This window comes from Lepidochelys kempii, chromosome 17, assembly GCF_965140285.1.
Source record: "Lepidochelys kempii isolate rLepKem1 chromosome 17, rLepKem1.hap1, whole genome shotgun sequence".
Taxonomy (NCBI): Eukaryota; Metazoa; Chordata; order Testudines; family Cheloniidae; genus Lepidochelys; species Lepidochelys kempii.
This window is the reverse complement of record NC_136396.1, coordinates 20,999,112-21,011,217: the sequence shown is the minus strand read 5'-3', so window position 1 is coordinate 21,011,217 and position 12,106 is coordinate 20,999,112.

Genomic DNA, 12,106 nt, shown 5'->3' with positions numbered 1-12,106 from the left:
AGCTGTCTGGAAGGAAGGGCAGGGTGGGCCTGCTGTCTGCTCCACTCTCTGCCCGTTCCCCCGTCCGGTGCCTGGCGTCAGCTCCATCCATTCGCAGCTCCGTCTTGTTGTCTGGTGTAATCTGCTCAATGGCAGATCTCCCAGGGCAGCTCACTAGCCACGTGGTTAAGAGTTCAGGTGGTCTGCAGGCATTGGAAGCTCATTTGTGTCCACCCCTCCCCAGGCAGCGAGCAGGCGTCTCCCCTCCTGCTGCCAGGTGCGGGCTGTCAGGTGCGAGGCGCTGGGCCTTGCCGAGCGCCTGGCTTGCCTGCCAGGAGCCACCCACACTTGGCAGCAGCTGGCACCATCCCGGCAGAGGAGGAGGAGGGGGGATTTGAGTGCAGCTGCAACAGCAGCAGCTTTCCAAACTGAGAACACAGGGGTCTCAGACCCCATGGAGCAGCATTTGGTGTCTCCTCTCCCAGCCCAAAGGCTCGCCCTCGTGAACTCTCTTGGGGTACTGCTGAGTCCTGTTCCAATGCCAGCAACACCCCACCCCAGAGCTGGCCGACATATCCCCTCTATAGGGAGCCCACAAAGTGCTCTTAGGCTTGTGGAAACTGAGCCATGTTAATAATTCACTCCTGGGATTCTCCACTTCCATAGTCACTGGATCTTGGGGAGGAGGGGGAGAGAGAGACACACTCAGCATGGTGGACTGGGTCCTGCTGTGGGGAGAACGGAGCCCCTGAGAAGGAGGAAGCAGGCCACGCACTGGGGGACAGGAGAATGGAGGCGTACACCGAGCGGCTGACATGGGCGACCCTGCTATCGGAGGAGGGCACACGGAACGAACCCTGGCCGGGGAGATGCAGGAATCTCTGAAACAGAGGCAGGTGGAAGTGTGGCTCGCAGGGAGTTTGTGGGGTGGGTATGAACGCCACCCTCGAGTTCGAAGGGCGTGAATACAGCCGACCTGGGAGCACATCCATGCGGTCACTGCGGCTGTGAGTGGGGAATCAAACCTCGGCCCGCTCAGCGGCCAACACACAACACTTGGTTGTTTGAGCTGAGGGGCGTCTCTTCTGCTGCTGCTCAGCAGCCGGCTGCTGCAGTTCCTAGACCCAGCCGCTGGGGAGGAAGGGTGTAAGCACATGCATAAAGCCTGTGCCTTGCACAAGCGGCTCCTGGGTTGTGCGCACAGCTGCAGTGACCGCGTGTGCGAATGGCCGGTTGAACAGCTGTGTGCCCGCCATCACCGAGACTGCACAAGCAAAAGTGCCTGGAGGAAGCGGGACTTGGTGAATGGGGCACTGGGTCCATCTGTGTGCTGGTTGTTTGACGGTTTGTTCTCTGGGTACAGCAGGGGTTCTCAATTGGGGGTCGGGACCTCTCAGGGGGTCACGAGGTTATTACATGGGGGGCTCCACCCCAAACCCCGCTTTGCCTCCAGCATTTATAATGGTGTTAAATATATTTAAAAGTGTTTTTAATTTATTAGGGGGGTCACACCCAGAGGATTGCTATGTGAAAAGGGGTCACCAGTGCAAAAGTTTGAGAACCCCTGGTGTACAGGAGAAGCTGGGCTGTGCGCCCCTGAGTAGGCCTTGCACCTTTGATCAGTGCCCTTGCTAAAGGCTGTGAGGCTCTTGCCCTGGGACCTGGGATCAGTCTAACTGTTCAAAGTCTCTCCGTGGTTAATCGCTTCCTGGTGGTGATGGGAGGAGCTGAGCTAAGCTGAAAAAACCTGGTCTAAAAAGTCACTTTTTTTTGAGATTTTCGCCTATTTTATTATACACAAAAACATGACCAGAGTCTTCTACTGAGGAGGCTGACCACTGCACTTGCTAGGCAATCTGGAGAGTCAGAAGCAGAGGTCGTGAACAGGGGAGTTTGGGAGGGTGTTTGGAGAGGGAGTGAGAGGCTTTCCTTCCGGGCCACCTGAGAGAAGAGACATGTCAGAATCAATGCGCCAGATCCCCAGCTGGTGTAAATCAACATCGCTCCATCTGAGTCAATGAGCCAGATCCCCAGCTGGTGTAAATCAACATCGCTCCACTGGAGTCAATGAGCTAGATCCCCAGCTGGTGTAAATCAGTGTAGCTCTGTGAAAGCTGATGGAGCTGTGCTGATTTGCACCAGCTGAAGTCCTGGCCCATCATCTTTAGGCCCCATGGGGAAGGGGGTTCTGGTGCTGGGGAAGTGCCTTGGGACTCTATCCGGACAAGAATCCTTGACCTGTCTCTTTGATACCAGATATGCTGTTTGATCTCTGAGCTATCGTCCTTCGCAAGGCCTTCTTTCTGCTCCTCAAGCCAGCCAATTGCCAAGGGTTAGCTTTGTGGCAGCAGCTTGGTTCTCAAAGGGTTAAGGGAGAAGAACCTGCCGGCTGAGTAATGAATTTCACTTTGCTCCTATTTTGTAGTTAAAAAAAGCACTAATTCATCCTAAATCTGCCTGAAAGAGCCTTAAGTGGTAATACGCAGATAAGAAGACTTTATTTGGCTTAGCATTTACAAAGTTATATGTGTGCAAATGGGTGAGGAGATTGGAACTGCTCCTTGTCTTTCTTTTTTTATCCTGCTACAGGGAGCATGCGCAGAGAACCGCCCCTGCCTCTTAATCTTTCAGCAATAATGATTTGGATGATCTTTCACATTGCTCAGTGTAGGACAACCACCCTGCTTTGGTCACCTTTGGCCCGGCTGCCCCATCATGAAGGATGCTGCCCTGGCCCTGTGAGTGGTACTGTGAAAATTGTCTTTCCTCCATCTCTCTGCTTCTGGGTGGCGCTCCATCATGAGCACAGTAAAGAGGGGGTCAAACCCAGCCAGAATCTCAGCTCTTCCACTAACCATCAGCAGGTTGCAATCTGCACCTGGATCTGAATGTTGCACATTGCTCCATTCTTTATAGCTATTATGATGGGCTAAGACAGAACTCCAGATCTGACCAATTCCAAGCAATATTGGCTTTCAAATCTGGATTTGGATCTAGAGCCCAATATGATGACGTGGGTTCATCTCCTCTTTTTCCACCTCTAGTCTCAGTCACTTTTTCACCACCTCCCAAACCAATTCCCCACGACAGCATCTTCTCTGCCTGCTGCATCTTCCTGGGAACCAGGGCTTGTAAAGATCTTTCCAGATCATGGGTATCATAGAGATGTAATTCATTTAGAGCTGTGTGAATAATGGATTTTTTTGGTTCACTGGCCATTTCAACAGAACCTTTTATTTTGATTTGGAGCATTTTTTTAAAATTTAAAATAAAAAAAAATCATAAAACTAAAGGACATTTCCAGGCAAAAAGTCATTTTGAATCGACAGCCTGAAACGTTTCATTTAGAATACGCCAAAATTGATATTTTTTTAAATTAGTTTTTAAGGGTTTTTTTTTTTTGTGACTGAACCAGTTAGGTGAAATTGACATGAATTGAAATATTTTGGTCAACCCAAATCTGCATTTTGTCACTGATCATTTTGGTCCATTTCCCCGCCCCCCCCCAGTTCTAACTTTGTTAGTATTATTCCGCATTCTTTGTAGAGAAGCTGGCGATGGATCTATAAACGTAAATACATGGTGTTTATAGGACACTGATCACTGTAGAATCTAAAGGTTTGTCTACACTATGGAGGTTAGAGTGGCCTAGCCACCGTGTGCTACAACCTCATAGTGTAGATAAGACTACAACATTGGAAGGGGTTTTTCCTTTGGTTTAGTAATGCCACCTCCTTGAGTGATGGTACTAGGTTGATGGAAACATTCTGACAATGACCCATGATCTACATGTTGGGGTTAGGTTAGGTGGATTTTTCATACCCCTGAACACCGTAGATATGTCAACCTAAGTTGGAAGTGTAGACACGCCTGAGTTGTAGGGGGCAGAGTCTCAACTGGTGTAGTCAGATTGTCAGTAGGGTGTACAATATATCTGCACCAAATTTCAAACCTATGCAAAAATACAGGTTTTTCATTATAAAATGAAAAAAAAAAATGTTTGCAGAAAATGTAGTTAATACTTTGAGACAAAATGAGCCCTTTTTCAAGCAAAGATACCATTTGCATAGAAATGGGCAAAAGGCCATGTCTTTTCGGGGAATTTTTTAACATGGAAATCGTCTTTTGGTCTTATTAAGGAACCAGGTAAAATCCAGCATGTGTGTGCAAGAATAGGTGTGTATTTGGAAACATGCATGCCTGTGTGTGAATGAATGGGTATGTAGCTCAGCGACTTGAACGAATGTCTACACATATCAGTGTGTCGGAACTGTTGTGTGTGTGTGTCTGCGTCACAATGAATGAGTGCCAGTGTGTGAGAGTGTCTGAGGAGGTGCATGTGTTTTTGTGTGTGTGAGCTAATAGGTATGTCATAGGAGCAAGGAGGGAGTCACAAACTATCCTATATTTTCTCCTGATCTGCTGGAGCTGGATTTCTTCTCTTTGCTGGATCTGCTTTCAGCCTCTCCTGGGACATATCAGACACGTCTGACCATTGCTCTCAAACCCAAGTGGGCAGGTCCATTTCCCTGCTACTCAGAGGCATCAGAGGGATAATCCTGGAGACCAAAGCCCTCTGTACAGCACAGGTTAGCAACAAAGAAAACATCCTCTACCCTGCCCTGCCAAAGTATCTCACCCTTGGCCTGGAGTAATGAGACAGCAGTTCATTTCTCCTAAGCCCAACTGTTCCTTGGTCTCTCTGGGAACAGCTAACAAGGGGGGTAATTAGCATTAACTGTAATGATTGGCTTATTGATATGATACAACCTGGGCTGAGGGCCACCTCTTTATGTCATGAGTCAGGGCAGATAGGAACCGCTTTACTGATCTGCGAATTCCGCTTTGTTTCTTCCATGTGAACTTTCTAGTACCGGTGCCGGAGCACGATAGCCTAGTCCCCTTGTAGAATTACCCACTACACATGGAGCTTTCTCCTCCTGATCCTTGACTTTACCTACTGGGGCATTTGTATAACTTATCAGCAGTTAATAAGGCCTGTGAAGTGTTCCTGCCAAAGGTTAGTGTAACTGCTATGAGATTGATCATTAGAAGCTGGAAGTTGGCTAAAAAGAATAAATATTGCAGAGTGGTCCTGGGGCCTGAGAGATTTGGCAAATTCAGAAAAGGTCAGTTATCAACTAAATGAGAAGAGATGAGAAATTGCAGGAAAAACGGTCCCTGCTTCTTGGAAATGTCTGATTGAGCAAAATGCTTGATGGTCTCTGTAATGGGTTCCGTTATCTTTTGTCTGTCAGTGTCTGGAATTAATGTCTGGGCTGTGAATATGAATGTCGCTGCAGAGTTCAGATCATATATCCCTTTAGTTTTGGTTAGACTGTGTCTAAACACAGAAGTTAAAGTGGCTTAACTTTTAGTTGAATGCAGTTAACAATAATAATCAATGATTTTATAGTTAATTAAATTCAGTTAAACTAGTGCAAACTCCTTTTGGGACACTATTCTTTTGATTAAGAGTGGTTCATTTCAGTACTAAATTGAATGAATTTCTAACAGATTTTGAGATTCAGCAGAAAATTCAACAACCCCTTATCTCTAAAGTTCTCCAGAAAAGGTGGAAATCTCTGGAACATTGTTACTAAATGAAGCTGGAACATCTGCCATAGCAGGCTGTTATTCACAGCTGGGGGAACAAGCAAAGCTGACTGAAAGGATCCCTCCCTCAGACACTGCTCAGAAGGGAAACTTACAGGAGTTAACAACATAGAGTCCAGGAAAAGAGCAGCCGGGGTAGGCAGAGATGGCAGAGCCTGGCTTGTGCCCAAAATAATGTCTGATGGGACAAGAAGGATTCAGATTATTTCAGTTTCTTTTAAATTTGTTCCTCCTCGATTTAGTTATATCAGTATAAGCCAGGCTGAAATTTATTTAAGATTGTGTGCACAGCCATTTGCACAAGTTAAAACAAATGGATTTTAAATCATGCTTTTAGTTAAATGGGGGTAAACAAACTCTGTATTACAGGGTGAATTTCCAAAGGGCTTTTCACCATCTTTCAAAAAACCAAACAAACCCACACAATCATTTAAAGCAAGAAAACAATGGGACTGTCTGACAGAATTTCCTGTGCTGGCAAAAGTTTTCTATGGAATGTTTAAATCTCCCTGTAGAATTGGATAACAGAAACATAATCCTCTGCAGGTTTATAGTCGGTTCCATAGATTTCTATTGGATTCATCCACATTAGAGTCAACGGGATTTTTCAATAAAGAGGAAAAATACATATACAAAAGCAGATTTAGGCAGCCAGCAAAATGACCATATTTCACAGTTAGGCATAACCATGGTTGTTTCTGTCTATCTCAGGCACCTCTGTCCATCTATCCCTTTATAATAATAAGGACTGTGAAGTCCATTGAATTTATTAACCCAATTCAGCAGATGTTTCCTCCGGCTCACAATCTAGCACACCGTCCCCTAGGCCTGCAGGGTGCTGCATTGTGTTTTGTCTGCAACGCCAGCTCTGTGCTTACCCTGTAGGAGGCTGAGTGGGCCTGGATCTCAGTTTAGTTGGCAGGGAGGAACTGAAGAATGCTCATTGCAGATGAAACGTTGACAGATTTTAGCGGCTAGCAACCAAAAAGCCCCGCAGAGCACGTGCACATGGCCATTATACAGGGTTTATAACTCACCCAAATCTAGATGTATTTTCACAGGGACAGAACTATTTGCCTACCAGTGTCAAACTCCTGCTCTACGTCTTACGTGCCAGAAATCTTTAAAGAAACAGTTGGAAAAATTCCAAACATTGGCAAAACTAGTCGTTTTCCCCTTACCGCCTTCTGGGGAGCTGTTTTCACTGAAACTTCCCCCAAAATCCAGCCTCAGGCAGAGACACCCCCGCCCCCAGCCTGGCAAAATTCAGCCTGAATGGTTAAAGTTTGGCCAAGTTCTAAGCAACTAGAAGTAGGATCTGATTGGAGAAATTGTTAGCAACCTTAAGCACAATTGCACTTTTGCCAGCCATTGCTATAATAATTTAGTGTTAACTTGACTCTTTGGCATAGATGCTGTTACATACGTTTGTTTATTGGGAGAAATTCATCTTTTCGCAGCATGCTGAGAATTAATTAATGACCTGGGCTTTTCTGACCTTGGGATTCTAGCTCATTTTCACTTAATTGCTTTCAAACAATGCATCTTATTTTCTACTTCGTCCCCATCCCAGCCACGGCTGTCACAGTCTCCGGAGGGAAGCGCAAGTCAGCGAAGAGTTGCATTTTCCTTCCTTTTCCCCCCCTTCCTTTGCTTGTTTTCTCGTTCTCCCCATTATGCACCGTATGTCAGGCTCATTACGGATCTAAATATAAACTCATAAATAAAACCAGGAGCTGCAGGGAGGATTTGGGCTGGCGGAATGTAACAATTATCCAGCTTGGACTTTGGCCAGGACACAGTGGTGAAAAGTGACATGGGATCTTAATTGCCACAAGTAGCCAAGCGCTGAGTCTGCCATCACATATGAAAGACGACTCCTCCCGCGACAAAACGCCCCCTTAGCACCCAGCTGTGGCGTTGGCCTGGGGGCTGACTCAAAGTTCAGCGCGTCACCTACTGGAGAAGCTGGGTCACTTCCTGAAGCAGCTGAAAATTCCTTCGGAGGCCTCCCGAGTACTGAGCAATGCTGAAGATAAGAGCTTAGTTCCTGAGAGCTGGGGAGCTCATAGCACAAGGGGATATGGCTGCGGGCCAAGGAGATGGGGTAAAGTTCGCTGCATGGCTGTCTTACCTACACAAAAATCTGGTCTGGGGTGTCTGGGTGTGATAGCTAGATAGATTCCAAGGCCAGAAAAGACCATTGTGATCTTGTAGTCTGACCTCCCATATAACACCGGCCAGAGAACCGGCCCTGAAATAATTCCTGGCGCAGATCTCAAAGAAAAACATCCCAATAGATCAGACTGTATAATTCTTCGTTCTTACTTAGAATCATAGAATCATAGAATATCAGGGTTTGAAGGGACCTCAGGAGGTCATCTAGTCCAACCCCCTGCTCAAAAGCAGGACCCATACCCAATTAAATCATCCCAGCCAGGGCTTTGTCAAGCCTGACCTTAAAAACTTCTAAGGAAGGAGATTCCACCACCTCCCTAGGCAACGCATTCCAGTGTTTCACCACCCTCCTAGTGAAAAAGTTTTTCCTAATATCCAACCTGAACTTGTTCCTTTTGAGAGCAGAGGAAGGAGGATGTCCGAGTAACTGAGTGGCTCATGGTGACCATTGAACCTGAGTAGCACCCATGCACTGTGCATTGAAATCCTGCCCTTGGCAGCATTCTGAGAATGCATATTGCACATATAAGTCACTTTCTATGTACAGACGCTGAGGGAGGATGACCTAGTGGTTAAAGCACTAGCCTGGGACTTGGAAGACCTGGCCTCAGTTCCCTGCTCTGGCACAGGCTGACTGCGTGACCTTGAGCAAATCACTTGGTTTCTCAAACCTCAGTTCTCTGTCTGTGCAATGGGGATAGTAGTACTGCTCTACCCCAGGTTGTTGAGACGTTAAGTGTGACTGCGAGGTGCTCAGACATGCTGCTAATGGATGGCTGTAGCTGGGTAACATACTGTAGGACCTCTGGACACCCTGAGCCTGTGGCCCCTGGGCTGTCACCATAACACTGCAAGCCGCAAAGCAGAGACAGCAGAATCTGAGATTACACTGTTAGGGGGCTTATTCCTTCACCCACTTACTTCTCTGGTCCTTCTCGCATGAACAGAGAGCAACAATACCTGAAGTCCAAAGGTGCAAACAATTCGATGTGAACTTCCAGCAACTGATTCCAGTTTCCTTCCTTAGTATCCTCCTTCCCAGCTCTGAGACCACAGACCCTTACACCTGTGTCCCTGTTCCCGTTCCTACCCTTAGCCAAACATGATTCCAATTTTCTTACCCCCATTCCCTGTTCCCATCTCCCCCACCCACCCTTCCACTTCCTCATTGACTACAGATAATATAGTAAAACTTGAGTTCTGCTTAGCTATACCTTAACCAATCATTTTCCTAAAATTTAACTAACCAATCCTAACATATTGTAACATGATTATGTAGCCAGTTATATTCCACCACCTTAATTAGTTTACACCCAGCAAAATTAATTATACAGCAGACAGGAACAATCACAGAACCAGAGAGATTATACAGACAAACAATAGCAAAGTGGGAACTATAATGCCAAAACAATACAGAAGTGAGGATTTCACATCCCAGCTATTGATAAGTGAGTTCTTGCCAGACAGGATGCTATCAAACTAAGTTTCCTTTTACATTTTCAAGGCACTTCCCTTTCTCTGGAGGTGATAGGAATACAATCCCTGTCCTGCTAGTGCCTAACAGCCCAATAGCACCTTATTTCAATGTGACTAGTTCGGGATGTGAGGAGGTGACCGGTCGCTTCCCAGCTTATGGCTGCCTCTGCTGCTTAGCCAAAGACCTTAGCCTACGAACAGGGCCTCAGACTGTCACAGTAAGAGAAGGCCCTTACACCAGCAGACAGTGATTTTGATTCTTTCTTTTATACCTCTAGAACTAGCCAAGTGATAAGAATACACCTAAATTCTTAGAGTACAGGCCTTTGCAGACAGGCCTAAATATCTATATCCTAACATACACCCAGCCTCGCTTCTGGAAACTGCTGCCCCATAGCATCTTCACCTGCCCTCTCCTCCAGAGGCTGATTCCAGATGAGAGCTGCAGGAGCAGTTCAGCCGCTTCTCCCATAAATACAGAGAAACGTGGCTCCCACCAGCCTAGTATGCCAGCCGTTCCTCCATTGCCTTGGGTTCTAGGGTGACCAGGTGTCCAGTTTCTGACCGGAACACCCAGTCGAAAAGGGATCCTGGCGGCTCTGGTCAGCATCGCTGATTGGGTCATTGACTGTCTGGTTGGCTGCTAGCCTCTGCGCCACGTGGCTCCTGGGAAGCAGTTGGCATGTCCCCTCTCCAGGTCCTACATGTAGGAGCACCCAGGGGGTTCCACACACTGCCACTGCCCCCACCCCAAGCGCCGCCCCCACAGCTCCCATTGGCCAGGAACCGTGGCCAATGGGAGCTGCGGGGGTGGCGCCTGCGGATGGGGCAGTGCACAGAGACGCCTGGTCGCGCCTCCACGTAGGAGCTGGAGGCAGGACATGCCGCTGCTTCCAGGAGCTGCTTGAGGTAAGTGCCACCCAGAGCCTGCACCCCGACCCGCTCCCATGCCACAATCCCCTGACCCAGCCCCGATCCCTTTCCTGCTCTCTGAACCTCTCAGTCCCAGCCTGGAGCACCCTCCTGCACCCCAAACCCCTCATCCCCAGCTCCACCCCAGAGCCCACACTCCCAGCTGGAGCCCTCACCCCCTCCTACACTGCAGCCCCCTGAGCTAGCCTGGTGAAAATAAGCGAGTGAGTGAGGGTGGGGAGAGCGAGTGACAGAGGGAGGGGGGAATGGAGTGAGCGGGGGTGGGGCCTCGGAGAAGGGCAGGGCATGGGCGGGGCCTCAGAGGAGGGGCGGGCCAGGGGCGGGGCAAGGGTGTTCGGTTTTGTGCACGTAGAAAGTTGGCAGCCCTATTGGGTTCTCACACTTGGTCCATGCCATAGCCTGGCCTCAGAGTGGCCTCTTCTGAGCAGCAGCTGGCCCGGGTTTATATCGCCCCATGAGTTTATTTTGTCCTAATGGTTTATAGAACTCTGTGGGTTTATTTTGGCTTATGGGTTGTTACGGCACTATGAGTTTATTTTGGTCTACTGATTTATATGGATTTATGGATTTATTCTAGGCTTTTGGTTTATATGGGCCTCTGGGGTTTATTTAGATTATTCTGACCAGCACTACCATGAGGCCCCATTTGCCTCTTTGCTGGAGATGGCTGACAAATTTCCATTTAAATGTTTCCTTGACGGAAAATGCATTTTGGACAAAATTAGAAACTGTCACAGAAAAAAATCCATTTCCCTTGAAAATGTTCAGGTTTTCATCCAAAAACGGAAATCCCCTAAACAGTCCCAGTTTTGTGGTTTTTTGTGTTTCTTCATGAAAATCAGTTTTCAGTGTCGATAAAAGTGAAAACATAATTGTTTTCACTGAAATTTTTCACATACAAAAACCAAATTCTTTTCCTGATCAGTAATCATTCTGGCTTATTTAGATCCTCCCTATTTGACAACCAAAACTCCTGTGCTGCAATATTTTGCCATTCAGGAACAAGTATCCAAAAGTAAGAGAAGAGGAAGGATGGTCCAATGGTTGAGGCTGTAGCTTAGCTCTTGTGAGAACTAGGGTCAGTTCCCTGCTCTGCTGAAAACTTCCGGTGGGACCTTGGTTGAGTCATTCAGTCTCTGTGCCTCGGTTTCCCCATCTGTACAATGGGGACAATAGCCTGGCCCTGCTTCACAGGGGTGTTGTGAGAATACTGTTGACAAATAGACTAGGCCTGCATTAGACCTTATAACTTGCTTGGGAAGCGAGATTCCCATGATGCTTGTTAGGATATAGATATTCAGGCCTGTCTGTAAAGGCCTATACTGTAAGAATTTAGGTGTATTCTTATCACTTGGCTAGTTATAGAGGTATAAAAGAAACAATCAAAATCACTGTCTGCCGGTGTAAGGGCCTTCTCTTACTGTGACAGTTTGAGGCCCTGTTCTTAGGCTAAGGCCTTTGGCTAAGCAGCGGAGGCAGCCATAAATATGGGAAGCGACTGGTCACCTCCTCACATCCCGAACTAGTCACATTGAAAGAAGGTGCTAGTGGGCTGTTAGGAATGCAATCCTGACCTGATAATGCCTATCGCCTCCAGAGAAAGGGAAGTGCCTAGAAGATGTAAAAGGAAACTTAGTTTGATAGCATCCTGTCTGGCAAGAACTCACTTATCAATAGCTGGAATGTGAAATCCTCATTTCTTTGTTGTTCTATCACTGTACTCCCCATTCCCTATTGTTTGTCTGTATAATCTCTGTCTGGTTCTGTGATTGTTCCTGTCTGCTGTATAATTAATTTTGCTGGGTGTAAACTAATTAAGGTGGTGGGATATAGTTGGTTAAATAATCATGTTACAATATGTTAGGATTGGTTAGTTAAATTTCAGGAAAATGATTGGTTAAGGTATAGCTAAGTGGAACTCAAG